Below are 17676 nucleotides of genomic sequence, written 5' to 3'. Positions count from 1 at the left end.
GCCAGCATCCTGACTCCAGCGGTGCTTCAGAGGAAGAGGAGGGGAGGAGGCATGCTGCCAACTGTTCCATGTCCTTTGGAGAGCAACACCTTCCTGATCCCAGCCCGGCCATGTCCTGGCACAGAGCACTTGACTGCTCTGTAACCTTCCTCAGCTCCACAGAACCCATCCCATTTCCCTTTTCACTTTTCAGGTTGGAAGGAATCTGGTGTCCACATGTGTTCACACCACTGCCCCAGACACAATGACAGTGGGACCAGCCTCCTGGTCCCTTTTGGCCCTGTGCTGTCAACTGGAGTCAGCATGGACAGGAAAGATGTTTATCCTCTATAAAAGAGATCTGAAAATTGGATTTGCCCAGAGAAAGTTTGGAAACCATTAGGTGACTCGGATAAGCATAGCTGTGACATCACACATCACAGCGTGGGTTTTGTTTCCCACAGATGACATCACTAACGCTGTGAAAATCCACAAAATATCCATCCCTCATCCCCAGCCTTTCAGGAAAAAGCAGTTCGGTCCAAAAGCTTTGATACACCTCTGCTGGCAGTGGGGAAACCCTAATCCAAGAAAGACCTACATCTCTGTAAAGGATCTAGAAACTGGGGTGCGGGAGAAGGAGTTGGGGAAAAGAAAGGAAGTATTTTCTTCCTGCATCTGGTGGAGCAAACAGTGATGCTGCATCAAAAGAAATGTAGGTTTTTTTGAAACAGATCCCCTCCTTTCTTTCCCCTTCTTTTCATTCTTTTACCATCCTTTCACAGAAATGGGAGAAAAAGTGGGAAAAAACCCTGCCATCCAGACAGTGATTTCCTCTGAATCACAAATAAAAAAAAAAAAAAAATAAAGGTTTTTTTTCTTCAATGAGGGGGAGGAGGGGGTGGAGTTGAAGTGTTAGAAATCCAGGCCAAGGGATTACTTCACATTTCTTCTCAGGAATGAAACCTTGGGGGGAAAAAAAAAGAAAAAAAAAGAAAAAAAAAGAGAGAAGGGTCTATTTTGTATTACTCAGCAGTTCTTTTTTTCTTATCCTTCTATGGAAAGTTGTTGGGTTTTTCCCCTAATAAGTGTTTATTACGCAGTCCCGCACACCCACACATCCCCACGCGCACACACAAATGCAGGGCTCTTTATGAAGAGAAAACCAGGCTGGCACTGCAAAAGTGCAGAGAAGATCTTTCGCTAAAATGATCTCAAGGTCAGTTTTGGGGGTCTTTAGGTTTCTATATTCAATCCAACCACGTTTCATGTCTCTGCTTTGCTTGCTTAACTTACAAGAAACTTGGGCACAATTTTGCTTGTGTTGGCAGTTTTTAGGTGTGGATTCATGCAGGCTATTTACAAGATGCCAAGGGATGTCAAATCCTGAACATGTGTTTTTGTCCTACAGTCATTCTCTGACAGCAGAAATAGTCTGCAGCTTATCAGATCCATTTGCTGATATTTAACATCTTTTTTTCCCCGACAAAGGTTTGGGGTGAGATGAATTTTAATGTTTCTCCGCGCCGAAGCTGACAAAAAAAATCCAACCAACCAACTTTATGCATCTAAGTTAGAGAGTGGAGCTTTAAACTGTAAAGAAAAAGAAGCCAACTCCCTTATTTACAGCATTTTTACTTTTCCTACATAGACACAAGTCTGCTTGTTTCTTTAAAACACGCAAGGCATTAGTTAAACATTTACTCAATTAAGAGGTACAGCCACCCAGCCTTAGATCAAGACATGCATTTTTAAGGAAGACAATATATTTAAATATATATTCCCTGTGTAACTGACAATGCACTGAGTATAATTTTTATGGGATTATATCTAAATGAACTTTATCAAGATAGAAAACTATCATTTCTCCCTTTTAAACATTATTTCTATAATAATCACACAAAAAGCAAAATAATTTTTGAAATGTAAAAACTTTGGTCAAATTATGAAGCAGGAATGCCACTGTCTGAGCCTGTAATTCCCAGACAATTTTAAAAAATAGTGAACTTCCCAAAATAGAGTTTTATAAAAATATACAGATTCTCAAGTACTAGAAGAAACAGTTTGAAAAGAGGATGGAAACTTAAATAAGCATTGATATAGATATAGAAGGCGAGGTAGTAATTTTGGAGACTATTTGCATATTATGAGCACACATACAACAAGTGAGTTTGAGTTTGCAGGCAAAAATTGCAAACAGAAAGGGAGGGGGGGAATTTTTCATGAATCTGAGTCATAATAAACACTTGAACTATGTCTACCATGTGGGGCACCTTTTAAATTCACAGTGCCATATACATATGTTTTCATATCACAGTAGATTTTTCATCCCTGGTTTCTGCAGACATCATTCTATTTAGAGCTATTTTTCTGTGCTAACCACCTTCATCAAGTTCTCTGATTCAGCACAGACTTTATGTTAAAACATGCCCAGCACTGTAACCTTGTGCCTCAAGGTACTACTCGGAAGAAAGAAGTGTCTAATTTTTATTTTTTATATTTTTTTTTCTGGCAGTGAGCAGAGAATGCTGATCTGGAAGTTTGAACTCCCAGTGTCTTCTCCAAAATTATCCAGACTGCTTTTGTTTGCAGAAGTCAGATTGCACAAGCTGTTGTTGTGTGGCTTGTCCTGGTAAGTTAAAAAGAACAATCTACTTGAGAGGTTTCCAATTGTTCTTACTTCTGGTCAGGTTAGATATACAATTAGATTGGATCCATGACAGGTTTTTGGCTGCTCCAGTTTCAGACCAAGCCATTATTAGTCCAAGTGCATGCAGATGGAAATGATTTATTTTCTGTTAGCTGTTACATGAATTTGATTGTCAACAAAATCTCTCTCAGCTTTCAGCACGGTTTGGCGTCAGCCTTTGCATCTGAGGTGGGGTGTCCACCTCAGCCAGATGAGTTCAGTTTGGCAGAGGCAGCTCAGCTGGTTGAAGCTCACAGAACTTAAGACTCACATAGTCCGTGCAGACCTCAGAAACTACCTATTTCCCAGGAAAGGGACGTATGGGCAGAGGTGACTCCTGGGATCCTTCCTGCCTGCCGTTTCCTCTTCTGCTGCTGTGCTGCCAGCTCTTCTCAATATATTGCTGTTCCGCTGGGCCTTGTCCTTTACTTTGTTGGCAAATAAGGTAAATGACCCCTATTCTGGCTGCCCATATGCTGCTAACATCATTGGTTTTGTTTCAGCAAACTGCATGAGGATGGTATAGACAGATGCCAAAAAAGAGGGCCCCCATAAACCCAACAGGCCCTGCTGTGAATCACCAAAGCGCTGGGGTGAGTGGCAGCCGGCATCTCCTTAGTTATTGAAGAGAGCAGCTGTGTCATGTTCGGTTAGTTTACATCATAATCTAAATCAACCATGAAGGATGAAGATGCATAGAAGAAAAAAAAAAAAAACCCACAACAACAACAACAAAAAAAAACAAACCCAAAAGCAAAACCCACAACAATAAACTGAAGGGATGTGTTCAAACAAACTCCATATAAACTGTGTGTGGGTTCAGTCCTAATGAGACAGAGTGATGGCAGGGAAAGAGGTGGCTCGGTTCCCTATTCCTTACAAAGTGTCTGCATGACCTGAGAGAGAGAGAGAGAGAGAGAGAGAGAGAGAGAAAGAGAGGGGAGCTTTGTCCTCTACTCGCACATGTTTGGACTCTTATTCTTTCCCCTCTGCTTCCACGTCCTTGTCTTCCTCCCGTGGCCCCGACAATTCATTAGTTCTCACCTCAGACGGGAAGCAGGTCCAGGGAGAACAGGCAAGTTCATTATAGTTTGGCACATGGTGAGTGTTAATTGTGATACAGCTAAAGGTGGATTCAAAAGAGGACTGCGACACCTGCCTCCAAATCAGGGGCAGCTTTGGTTCAGGCTCCAAGAACTTGCCTGATTATGAAGAAGTCCTTCTTTGATGAAGTATAATAAATTGTGAAACTGCTTTATTTCTTGTATGTAAGGGGTTTGTTGCTTTTTTTTTCTTTTCTACAGGTGAAGCTGTGGTCTGATTGAAGGGGAAAAAAAAAGGGAGGGGGAAGGGCTATAAAAGGATGATTCTGGGCTATGAGAATCATTTTGCCTGAGGTCAGGGAGGCTGAGGTGCTCTTAGACCTCTTTCCTCTTTGTGCTTATATATGTAGCTTAGACACTGATATTTAGGTGCTACAGATTATGGTTTATATGTAGCAAATGAAAAAAGACTGAAAAGATTGGGGTATTGTTTCTCTCTTATTTCTCCTGTATTTGGAGGGTTAGAACTTTTTTAGCATGACATCTGTGAGGTCATGGAGCAAACTTCTGTTATGATTAGTAGGAAAAATTTACCTAATGAGCTTTAAAGACTTGAATAATGAGATGCCTTGAAGAGCCTTGCAAAATGGTGAGGACGCAGTGAGCAGGCTATAACACCTAGTCCTACCTTCTCTATTTGTTTTCCTAGAAAGAAAGGACAAATTCCTTGGGAATTGCTAGAAAGAAGTCTAGCTGCTTTCCCAGTTCATTGCAACTAGCAGAGCCTCCAGTAGAGTTGAAACAGGCTGAGGTTCTCCTGGGTGGCCAGGTCATCGTGGCAGCCTTTAAAGTACAGGTAGCCTCAGTGCTTGAGGAGCTTGAGCAGTTAAGATATGCTTTAGATGAACTCCATCTCCTACATGGTATATAATGAAGACTGTGGAGGATGTGGCAGCAGAGAGAGGCAGCTTTGAGGAGGTGATGTCTCTGTGGCCTCAGGTGTTAAATAAGGCTGAAGCACTTCTCACTTTGGGAGAAGAGTAATAAAGGAGTGAAGACTCAAACCAGGTGAGCATTCCCTTACATGTGTCACTGCTGAAAATCAAACGGAGGTCAGCAGTTGCTGAAGGTCTGTGATGGCTGTGCCCCTGACAGATCTGCCAGGCACTATGCTAGGAGCCTCCAGAGGAAAGCATGAGGTTTGTCACTTTGAATTTTAACATTTTTGGGAGAATCACAAACAGCGTATGTCCTCTATGGTATGGCGCAGAATAGAAAGGTTCTTATAGGTTATCTAACCACAGCCCAGCTCTCATCTGGGTGCAAAGTGGAGAAATGCCAACAGTAATAGATAAATACCAACTCTGTGCCTTACAGAGTCCTCGTCCCTTCAGAAGGGTTTATTGCTTACAAAGGTTTCTTTGAGAGCTTCCTGACAGGAACATGTTGCTTTTGAGTGCCTAAGGGAGGAAGCATGAGGTGCGACAGCTCCCTCGGGCTGGAGGAGCAGAAAACAGCAGTGTGCGATTCAGCTTGTTTCCAAAAGCTCTTTAAAGATAAAAATCATGGTTTCAAGTGACCCCTACTTGAGGAGACAGGAGATTTTGCTGGTCTTTAGGGTGGGAACTCCACAGCTTCCCACAGCAGGTATTGTAGGTCAACAAGCTGCTTGCAGCAGATGCGCAATGGAAAGTTGGGTTACTTCTCATCTCCTGTAAGAAGTTTTCAGATATGGAGACAAAGCATATTTAAGTCAGATACCTCTCACTTTCCAAGCACAATACATACTTTCCCTTCTTTCTTCAAATGCAGTTCCTTTTGCAAATCTCTGTGGAGAACAATACAATAATCAGCTCTTAACATCTAATTATGCCCTTCCCTTTACAAAAGAAACTCATATTCTTAAATAACACTTCCTGGCAGCAAAGAGCTCTGTGGCTCACTTTGAAAGAGAGGGGAAAACAATGCAACCCAACCCAAATATCTTCAGATCATTAATGTACAGGGAATTGGGTGCAGAATCCTTTCTTAGCCTCATCACTCGATGAAAATAATACTTACCCTTGAGCACTTGGCTGTGTTCTTGTACTGAGTGCCGACAATAATCTAATCAGTTAACAATTCTAGTTCTGATGATCATTTTCCTGTGAATTGTTTCAAGGGTAGGAAAAAAAAAGAAAATATAAATAAATGAGACTCTCTTTCTGGAAAGATGATAGCTGACCAAGAGTCTCCTCTCTTACACTTGGCTCCTTGTAACAATTCAGATTCTTCTCCCTGCTGGGTGAAATGTCAACCTGCTGGGCAGTAAGCTAAAAAAAGGCCCTTTACACTAAAAATCTTACCCCTGCTTTGCCCAGAGGCATTTCATAACACAAGCAAAGCAGTTGAGGTCTGCAACTACTGGCCTACACAGCAACTTCCCTTTGTCTGTGCTTCAGGAATAGGGTTGGAGTTTGGTTTTTAATATAAAGAATGTTTGGGTTGTTTTGTGTGTGGGGTTTTTTTTTTCTTCTTGTGGAGTAAATTTCAGCCCCGAAATGTATGATATGTGCTGCATTTGGTGCGCTCTCCCCGAGGCAAACCAGGGGATCTGTAAGTGGTACTATTTTTCCTATCAGCCCTGGAGAGTAGTGTGGCAGCCCTGCGTGTTATTAATGGATAAAATCTGAGCAGCAGCCAACCCCAAGGTGAACCCTATGCATTTAAAACATTTCATCAGACAGCTAAGTATTTTTTTTTCCTTCACTACAGCGGATATCTCTACTGCCACCACTCAATAGATCCCGATAGAAGAGAGCAATAGCTGGACTCACTAATGTGAAAATTGATAGTATGAGCTCTCCAATGAAATATAAACAGCTCTGTGTTTCTTAAGTGTCAATATCACGGGGCTGGGCTGAGGAGGTGGTGCAGTGGATTAACCCTAGAATTATCCAGGAGGGGGGAGAAGCTGGTAAATAGGAAATATTTGTCCAATCAGCCAGGGCTCATTCCTGAAGTGGATAAGATGGGCTGCTGTTGACTCCCAGCTGCTGTCAGCTAGAAACTCAGCTACAGTTTACAGCTCCTGTAAACCGTAGTGTTTCCGGAGGTGGGAGAAGGTCAGGCTGGAGGTTTTTTTCTCTCCACCCTCCCATTTTATCTCGAAAAATTGGGTAAAAGAAGGGATGAGGAAGGGTGTGAGAATAAGGGCTGCAGATGCACAGGCAGGCATGCTGCATTGGGAGCAGCTCCTGGCAAGCTGCAACACTGCTGCTGTCAAAGCACCAGTTATTAGAAGAGCAGCTTATTGTGGAGGGAAAACTTGTGGCATGCGGTACAAATATCCTTGTTTAAGGCGAACTGAGACCTTGCACGCTCATTCCCTCTTACAGAAACACTCAGTATAACCAGAAGGGTCCCTGAAAGGGAAGGCATGAGGTGTTTTTAGGGGTCAGAACACCTAAACTCTTCCACTGTTTTTGTCTCCATCTATGGATAATGAAGGAATGTTACTTTGCACCTTCTGCTCTGACTGGAGAACTGAGATCAGCTCGGACCACTCCTTTTCTGGCATCAGAGTCACTCCCTGATCCCTATACATGAGCTGGACATTGCTAGGTATGGGTTACAAATAGCCCAGAGCAATGTTGTTCTTTTGACAAAGAAATGGTTTCCATGGAAACTTTTAAATATACCCGAGATTATGTAAGTTTATATCCAATATACCTCTGGAACATTTATATTGATAGGTTGCAGAAACACGTTTTTAAAAAGAATTTACTCAAATTTCTTTGCCACTTGTTGGTTTTGAGAAAAACAACCAATTCTGCATACTGCTTCTCAGTATTTAACCAATAAGATTATTGGACTAAGTGGGGGCAAATGGGTGTGCAATGACTGGCAAGGGTTTGTGGGGGGAGGGCAAGGGAATAAAAAAATACAAAGCCCAAATCCTGTAAGTCCTCACAGTTACCAAAAACCTCTTTGTAAATATATATATAACATAAAGTGCTTTTCATGCCTGTGTGGCTGGAGAGTTGGACTTCTTATCTTGAGTTTCTCTTCTTCAGCTTATTTACTGAGTTTTCAATCTGCTTGTTGAGGCTTAAGTACTCTCCTACATATGAGCCAACCCTGGAACCAAAGCACATGGTGGAGGATGATACCTAGGTTGAGGGTCCTTAACCCTGAGTGAGAAGACTGAAGATTTAGTAAACAAGCCAAAAAGGACTCAAGATAAGGCAGCTGAGCAGCCCTTTGGGAGAAGGGGGGGAAAGGGGAGTGTTGGCAGGAGGGGGGTGGGGGTCACTCACCTGCCCAGCAATAAATGTTGGGGGGGGTAGGAGGGGGGGGCGCTGCCTCCAAGCACTCTCAAATCAGCAGGTTTTTCCTGTTAGGGACTCATGGGTGTGGGTTTATGCCCATGCAAAGCAGCTTTCAGCCAGTCCCAGATCACCAGGACTTCTCACCAGTGCTGCAGGTGAAAACCCTTTCTCCCCATGACCAAGGAAATTTGTGCAGGCTTTAAATTTAATTCTCAGCACTGTAAGTCAGAGCTTTGTTTCTGCTGGAACCCAAGACTTAACTTGGAACCTCTTCCACCCCCTCAGTTTTCAGCAGTCTTGTTTCAAAACTGCTGCAGGCTTCGCAGATGTACGTTTCCCACAGCAAGAGCACATTGCAGAACCAAGCAACTGGGATGTTAGTGCATGGCAGAGGTAAGAAAACTATACAGTGTCCTAATGAGGTAGGGCTTGTGTCACCCAAATAATTAAGACTGGCCTGGGAAGCAAAGGCTAGTAGAAGTGGGAGTCTAAAGGAACAGCATGCCACTTGGAGCTTCACTCAGGTTGCTCCAGGTTACAGTCTGAGCTGGTCAAGTCATTCCTTGTTTTGCTTTCATACCATCTTCAAAATGTGCCACGGGTTAAATATAAAACATTTAAAAAATAAGAGGAGATAAAAGGAAAAAAAAACCCAACATTCTATTTGAAAACTTTAGGCTGGACTTGGGAAAATGAAGTCTTATGTTAAAGAGAAATTCAGAATTCAGATTTATACAAAAGTATATACTGAACTATATAAAACTCATAAAGCATAGCCTTCTACCCAAAAGCATAAGAATTGTTTGAATATAATAAGGTTGTATAATAAAAATGTAGCTAGCAGAGGAGGCTTACTTATGTTTTTCTCATTTAATGTTTAGATTTCAACCTTCCATTTTCCTGTGCACAGCCTAGAGACCTTTAATGCAATTTGAATTTCATGCCATATCATGTCCTTAGAAGCAGAGGAAAATAACAAGACATCTAAGAATCAGGAAAAAAAGTGGACTGAGACACCTTAAATCTGTGTCCACTGATCTGGCCAAGGGAACTCTGCAAAGTCCAAGGGATGACTGCCTGCTATGTGTCTGTATGACTTTGTTGCATGAGGGAACTTTTTATTTGGAGTGGTCTCCTCCCTGTTGGAGGGGGCTGGAATTCTCCTTTGATGAAATGTAGAGAGCACGTATGAAAATATTTCAAGTTTGTTTTTTTATTTTATAAACAATTTTTTTTTTTTTGTGGAAAACAATTCCCTTTTTCTGACCAACTCCAGTGAGAGTTTAGGTTTCTGTTTATTATTGGTGAACACGTCCAAGAGTTTTGCTGATGTGTTTATTATCAATGCAACAAAGCTTGATTAATAAAATAATGTGGTCAAGAGTTGAGCTATATGAAAAGTGTTTTTTGAGTAGCTGAAGCAAAGCTGAAGAGGAAGATAATCTGTGCCAGCTTTCACCTCTTAGATGGAAAATGGTCATCAGACAGCTAACTCCTTTTCCCTCAGAGGGTCATACTGAGAAATCCTCCTGGGCATCCTAATAGGAGCAAAGCCAGTATTAGTCCATAAGGAACAGTGACCATGACTGAAATCAGTGTTCCTGTGTCCTGAGGACATGCATTGCTACCTCACCTTACTTTGTTCTCCTTCCTTCTCTCAGATCTTTTCCATGGGCTGGACTTTTAGGTAGTTATGTGGGCAGCTGCCTCTGAAACTGGCATTGGTTGAAAGGAAAAAAAATTTAAAAAGGCATTATAAAGGATAGTTTCATATGAAGGAGGGGAAAAACCAAAGTAAGGCAGAAAAGCAAAGAGAAAACAAAAAAGGTGGGAGAAGACATTGACCTAATGACTGCCATTTCCACCTGGACAACGGCTGTTCAGATATTGGCTGGAGTAGATGTATGATCAGTGAAACACTAATGGAAAACAGTATTTGAAGAAGCTTTGGCTGTGTGGGTTCTGCCTGGCTCCCTGGGAGGATGCCTTGCTCTTAGTGGCCATGCACTGTCACTGACGTAGCGCCTGTTTTTGTCAGTTAAGTTAATTTTAGGGAAAGGCTGATGCCTTCTGGAGTTGTAAATGCTCAAGTGACAAGTCCTCTCCATGTTCCCACTGAGCTTCGTCTACAAGTGTGAAAATGACTCCCGGCTTGGCACAGGCTCTCACCCTCAGGAAGAAAAAGAGAACCTGGCAAAGTATTGTGACCACTGGCTTGAAAAGGATTTGGAAATTGTCACAGGTCCACAAAAGGAAAAGCCAAAAGCTGGTGTTCTCCTCTGGTTAGTGGTGGCAACGTAAACCTAGCAGGGGTGCCCAAGTGCCCAGAAGTTCATTAGTGTGTGATCTGGTTAAATAAATGTTCCAAGAAAATGTGATATTTCTTGCCTGCCTTCTCCAAGCCCCCCATACAGGGTCCTTAAATCTGACAGGTTTCATCCTGGTACTTGGTAAAAGAAAGAAGGGGTGACATTGCTTGATGAGAAATCTGATTAATTAACTGCACTGGGGAAGGGTTGGTTTGGGGCAGCAGAAGCATCTTTTAACATGGTCCCATTTGAGCCTCTCTGAAAACTATGTTTAAGATGGGTAGGGAACTTAAACTACTCTCCATATGGGGAGGGAAAATGGGTCTGGATTTAAGAAGCACTTGTACATCGGGAGGTCTAGTTTTACCTCCTCTGAGTCAGTGTCATCCAAGGACTGAGAGGAGGGATGATGGGCAACACTGTGGAAACTTTTCAAAACATCTCCCTTCCAACAAGTCTGTAAAAACGCTGAGCCGAAAGATGAAGCAACTCACTTGAGACTCATTTTCAGAACGGCTAAAGTTCTGAAACCCAGACTGCAAAATCTCAGGAAGCAGCTGGGTTCCTAATTAAAACTAATCGTTAATAGATTTAGCAGGCCAAATTTATGCTTTTCAATTAAAAACACTATTGGGTTGGGTATCTGCTTGTGTTCTTGTTGGCGCGCGTGTGCGCTCGTGCATGCTGGAGAGAGGTGTGAGTTAGCAGTGTAATGTGGCACGGGACTGGGTCAAACCTCTTGTCTGCAACGTGAGCTAATGGATTCAGAACATCTTGGTAACCAAAGTATAACAACTTCAGAGCAGAGGAACGCGTGTCAAGGCAACTGCAGCGTTGAGGACACTTAACGCATTCGTTCCCTGACCACAGAGTGTTTCTCCTTCTGCATGAAGGCAGTCAGGCATCTTCCTCACAATAATTTGTTCTCCTTTGAAAGCTACAAATGTTTTACATTCAGCGTGATGGGCCCCAACTCTTGATTGAGTGGTGGTCACCCAGGAAGAGTTTCTCCTTCAATTAGCCCTACTTTTTTTTCATGCACTGCTGAATTTCACACGTCAGACCACAGGATCCATTTTCTTCACTAGAGTGGCTCTTCCTCAGGCGTTTCACTAGAGCTGGGGTAAAAGCATTTTCGTTGTTGTTGTTATTTAAATTATTTTTATAGTATGACAATAATTCTCATTACACCAAATTTGATGAACTGATTTTATTTCCATCTTTTTTGTACTGAGACAAAGATTGCATCTGTATGTTTTTGTTGCAAGAGAGAAAGAAAAAAGCCATGTGTTGCCTCAAAACATTAAGCTGCCGAAAAATACTTTTGTTGCCACAGAAATGAGGCTAGCATCTCATATAGCTGCTTTTGAGCAAGAATAAGCTAAAAACTGCTGTAATTTTGTAAAAGCTAATTTCTCTTTTCAAGTTAAATGGAGGGCTACTTCTATAGATAATTCCTGCTCAAAAAAAAAAAAAAAAATCCAATTTTGTGTTTTCAGAAGGCTGATGAGAAACTTTTCCCTGCAGTGAAATGTGAGGCAATTTTAAACCTAAAAATCCTCAGGAAAAAAAAGAAAAAGGACAGGAGACCATGTATCTCCCAGAGCCTGTCCTCAGCTGATCATGGGACTGTCACTGTGCCTGACCCCTGTATAGTGTTCAAATGAAAATAGAAGCTTCAGTCCCACCTCCAGTCCTCTGACTATGGAGATATTTATTCATTTGTGCTATAAATGGGGAACTTGGGGTTATCGGTTCACTGTAGCAGATTCCAATGCAAAATTGGGCCCCTCTCTATATACAAACATTTGTAACAGCAAAAGACTCTGTGGGCGCTATGGCTAAATGCAGGCTGGCTGCTCCATCTGCCTAAAGATTTGCTGCAATGCTCATATTTAGTACATTGCTTTGCAATGTGCTTTCTGAGATATCTTGGTGGCGAGCAAACAAAATTCTCCTGTATTGTATTATAATGGGCAGCAGTGACCTGATTTCTCCTCCCTACAAAGAGCAGCATGGCAAAGGTGCTGTGTTTTTGCATATTCTGGAGACGCAGCAGTCCCAGAGATGCATTTGGGGTTGTGATGCCGGCAGCCTGAGGGGAGGAGGAAAGGGAAAAAAAGCTGGGTAAATTCCATGGTGCTGCATTTAAACCCTGGAAAGCTCATTTAGTCGGAGATTAAGCTCTGGAGCTAAATCTGAAAGTGAGAAAGGAGAGGAAAAGCTATTGAAAACTGAGATTCTACTGCTGACTATGGAGGCCACATGACCCTGACACATAACTTTTACTGAGTTGACTATATCTCACTTCCTTTAAGTGCCTGTCCCTCCTGCTCACTCTCAAGGACTTGGCCAATCTCCTTTTGTAAATAGAACAATGCTTTATATTTCTCTATTACTCTGGAGTGACTATATCAATAATGCGGGAAAGGCATCTGTCCAGCACAATGAGATTATTTTTCTGATTTCGGTTGACAGTTATGGTAATAGTTTGGCAAACAATCTACTCCACCATCAATGACCACAGATTACAGCTGTTTTTAAAAATCTCAGCCGCTCCTGGAAACTTAGAAGATTGATTACATGGACGGAAAGAGACAGAAAGATGTGTCAAAAGCTTTTATGGCTGAAACTTTTAACTCTGTCTTGCTCTCTTCCCCCCACCACCCCCCCCCCCCCCCCCCCCCCGATTCTGAAAGTTGATGTGCAGTCTTGTAGTTGCCTTACGTGAGTGCAGACCATAATGAGTGGAGCGAGTAAACAAATGATTGTGCTTCAACGGGAACTGAGGAGATGCTCAGCACTGAAGTCTTCAGAAAGGAGGATTCAGGAGCTGTAAGTGTGGGGTGAAGGTGTTTGTGTGGCCCTCCTGGCCAGGGTAATGGGAGCTGGGGGGGGAAGGTTTCCAGGGCTGCTTGCCTTGCTCTGTAAGTGCCCTGCAGATTGTGCTGCATCCCCAGTGCTCATTATCCCTCTGTGTTTGCAGGGGTGGGCTCTGGGTCAGGAGGGTTCCTGCTTATCTGGTGAACGGTGATATAAGCTGTGCCTAAGAATTTGATCTTAAAGCTTGAATTTGTTCCACTTTACTCGTGGGTTGCTTGAGGTCTCATTGGGCAGTTAGTGGATTTGACTGGGAGGGACCTGCAGGTTTATAAGAAAATCCCCAAAGAAAAGCATCATTTCTTTTCATTACACCAAAACCAAGACTGGGACCTTAAAATCAAGTACACATCTTACTGAGCTTAATTCTACATTAAAGGACTCGTAACTACCAATAGCCAGAGCGCAAAACATGGTTTTGAATATATGTCCTCTTTATGCAAAGAACAGGAATAACACCATGAGATCTGTGTGCCTACCTAGCACTGGGATTTCAGATACCAAATGTTCACAGCGAACTGCTCAGGGACAAATTTGCAGAACAAGAATTATCCTCAGAAATTATTCAGCAGATATTTTCAATTTGAGTAACAACAGAGGAGAGAAAATCAGAGGCTGCTTGTGGACAGGGGCATGAACAGGGAAAAAAAAAAAAAAAAGAGGTCAATTCATCAAATAAATTATTCCCCATGAATTATTCACGCAGGTCTAACTTAACTGTTATTCCTACTTTCCCAGCCTCACTACAGGGGTTGACAATAATACAGCTTTGTCAGTTTCCAGACTTTGATATTAACAGGAATAAAATCTCAGAGTGCAGTTAGGTCTACCAGAGTCAGTCAGGAGGTGAATTTGGTGCTACAAGTTGATTTTTCTCATCGGCCATGACATTGGTATGTTATCAGCCATCATGAACCCAGAAGATGCAGTCAAGGAGGTTAGTCAGAAAAAGCTGACAATTACAGCAATCTCCTGATATTTCTTTTCCTTCTTAGTTAAAGAGCAAACCCACTCAAAGCGGCAGTGAATATGGGTTAAGAATCTGGCTGTTCAAACTCTCAAAATTCAGGTGGGTTCATCTGTCTTATGAACTCTTCACCCAAGCCCCAATTAGTATTATATTAACCTCCTTAAATATGGGATTGCTGTGATCTTACAATACTCCAAAATGGTCTATTAGCTACCCCATTTCCTGGCTCCGTCAGATGAAAATGTCGGCAGTAGGTCGCCTGAAAGCATTACTCAATTAATTCAGTGAGCTGCAGTGGGTACCCAGGATGTCTACCAAGCACAGGGAGCTTAGAGGACTTCTATTACACAACCTCCCATTTTTACATTACAAGTGCATGTAAACATGATCTGAGGACTCATGCACCCAGATTCTCAAAAAGAACTAAACCTTGACCTCCTGCTGAAATTGATAAAAATTAGGTACTTAAATCCCATGAAGAAATAGGGCCACAGTATCATGGGTGGCCTTGGATTAGGTCCCAGGCAAATGAGATTATTAATTCTGGACGGTGTGAACACCGCATCTCACCATCATACATTCTGGGCCTAATGCAGTTTACAAGCAAGGAATGAGATATTTCCATTTTTAGAGTTCCAGAGTACACAGGGGACTTTTCAGGTGGGCTTGAGGGGAAATTTCATTTTGGATTTTATGCCTATCCGATCATCATATACTGAAAGTTACTCACACCGTTGCTTTGAAAAAGCCCTCTGGATAACTAGCCATGTGTTTCAGAATCTGACTTTAACTAGCTTTGGAAAATGCAAGTTAAGCTCTGCAGCCAGCAAGGCATTTTGAAGGTTTTACCTGAGGTGCCTGTTATATAATTCTACGACACCACGTAAAACCTACTGCTATTTGTGGAGTTGTGGCGTTGCTTTCACTGAATCCTTGCTAAATCAATTCAAAGTGCCATTTCCCATCTCCTTTCCCAATCATGGCTCATTAAGCATCATGCAGAATGTAATCTATTAGCAGCAATCTCCTTGGCTGGTGAGAAAATCAGTTATGAGTCGCTACCTTTTATAAAACAAAAAATAAATAAATAAAAACAACATTATAAGGCCTGCCACTATTAAAGAGATTGAATGCAGGAGTTGTGTATTTATGCCATTGAGCCAACTTAAATGTTCATAAAGACGATGAAACTTCAGTATCCTGAGTCGTTGATTTCAAGCTTCAGGTCAGAGACAGATGACTTCATGCTGAGATTTATTACTAAGAGGCGAAGCTTTGGAGTTTGTGTCAAGGTGGGCTCATCCATCACCGGAAGAATTCTGCCATAATATTCTGCTGTCAGATCCCATCTACCCTTGATCAATCTATCAGTCGGCCTGCTTAGGAAATTGTACATAAACCCAATATAATCTGATTAGACATCCAAAAACACCGTTGATGGTTAATCATGCAGGTAAATTGTGGTGTGCTAAATATGACTCCCTTTCCCAGTGCGTGCACATGATGTTAGACGTGGCAGGGGAAAGTCCCCAGCTAGCTGCCTGCCTGATGAATTTCTCAGTCCTCAGTGCCTGGGGAATCTGTGTTAGTGCTGTGTTCCTGTTAAAAATGCAAATGCTTTTGAAATCATCTGCTTCTTGGGTGCGTGTGGAGAGGCACTACAGTTTGCACTTGTAAAGTCTGGCTCTCAATTCTTAGTATGTTTTGCAGAAGAAAATGTTGGTGCTTATCAGCAGGTACAGAAGATGGGCCATTTTCAGTAAGCATGGTAATGTTATCAACATTTACTGGTATCTAGTTGTGCACTTTGTGATATGAATGCCTGGACTCAGACACGGGAAGGTGGATTATTTGACTTCACAAGGGCTTTCTGTTGTCTGTGAGGGCCTAAAATCCATATGAGCAGGGTCATTCCTGACCATTCAATCTATCAACAAATAATCCCAGCTCTGAGGAGGACTCACGAGTTGCCACAACTCTGAGATAAGGATATAGGTGGGTGTTGGCCATCAGAACTGCATGAAACATCTAAGGGCTTTGGTAATAGCAGCACATCCCATAAGAAGTCAGTGGCCCAGGCTTATTTAAGAGCAGCTTGCACTGACCATGAGCTCATGCCATTTACCAACATGGCTCTTAGGTGCCCTTCAAGGCAGAAATTTGTATAATGCAAAAATCAGTAGTTCCCAGGTACTACCAAGCAGGCTCTGTGGTGCTGGGTAGAGCCAAACTCCAACAGGTGGATTTCTGAACCCTGGGGGACCGTCAGTCAAAGAAATCACTGCCTCACTCTTGAACTTTGCAAAATTACTGTGAAGTCTGAGACTCCCTTATTATGCTCCTCAGAGTAACACAATAATTTAAATGTCTTGAGGATGCTTGTGAGTCACGTTGCACAGGAGTATGCACAGAGTGAATGCTTTCATGATCATTTCCCACTGATTTTAGTCCCATCACCCCCAACTTTACTTCCAGTGAAAGCCTCAGGTCTCCCAGTACAGACCACATCCTTGGCCCCTTTACACCAGTTTGAGTATTGGTTCCTTTCAAGACGTAGCTGAGACTTGGGACCGCTGGGTTGCAATATTGAGCTCCCACAGGTTAGCAACTGCTGCTGAGCTTCAGTATGGCTGAGACATTAAAAGAGATGAATTTTCCAACATGAGGCAGACCAGTGAACTGTGCTGGCAGTGTAGTTCCATTACTTTCAAAGGAGTTGGGTCTGTTATAGCCAGTCAAGTGGAACAATGTTGTACCTTAAAGAAAAAAGAAGTTGGATTTTTTATTATTGTTATTCCTATTATTATGAATTTTTTTATTATTATTATTTCTTTGGTGTAAGAACACTAAAGAAATGGAAAAGAGTTAAATAGCAAACACAGCTACAGAGGGGAGGACTATTAGTTGTTACGGGGTGTAAAATAAACCTGCTCATTGTTGAAAAAGTGGCTGCCAGTGATTCCCAGATAAATTGCTCTGAAATGGAGTTAGGAAACACTTCACCCTCTGGTGCTTTGCCCATACAGAGTGTCCTCCACGCCAAGTGTAATCTTGAAAGTTTCCATTAATTAAGAGTTCAAATCCGAAGAAATATCCAACGAGAAGAAGGCTGAGGTTAAGGTGAGACTTGAAGAGCTACTGAAAGGGACTAGAAGCTCACCCCAAAACCTTTTGATTCAAGTGTCTCTGACTTGCCTGTTTGGATAAAGAGAACTATGCAGATTGCCTAGACATGCAGAGACTGCTCTCCACATCCATCAGCTTTATCTGAATTTCCCTCTGAAAAGTGGCACAGACTTGGGACATCAGTAGAGCTGTGATGAGAGAGGACATTTCTCATCCCCGTCTTTCATTCCTTTCCATCTTGAATTCAGGATATGCAGAAAGTGTCATTAAAGAAAAAGTAAGGGGAATTATTCAGAGATGGGCTTAGAGAAAGTTTGTACAGGTACAGATGATGAAGGAAGAGAAAGCAGAGGCTGGCAGAGTTTATAGG

This window comes from Gallinula chloropus (genome assembly GCF_964237585.1).
Source record: "Gallinula chloropus genome assembly, chromosome: 9".
NCBI classification, from domain to species: domain Eukaryota; kingdom Metazoa; phylum Chordata; class Aves; order Gruiformes; family Rallidae; genus Gallinula; species Gallinula chloropus.
This window is presented reverse-complemented; position numbering follows the sequence as displayed.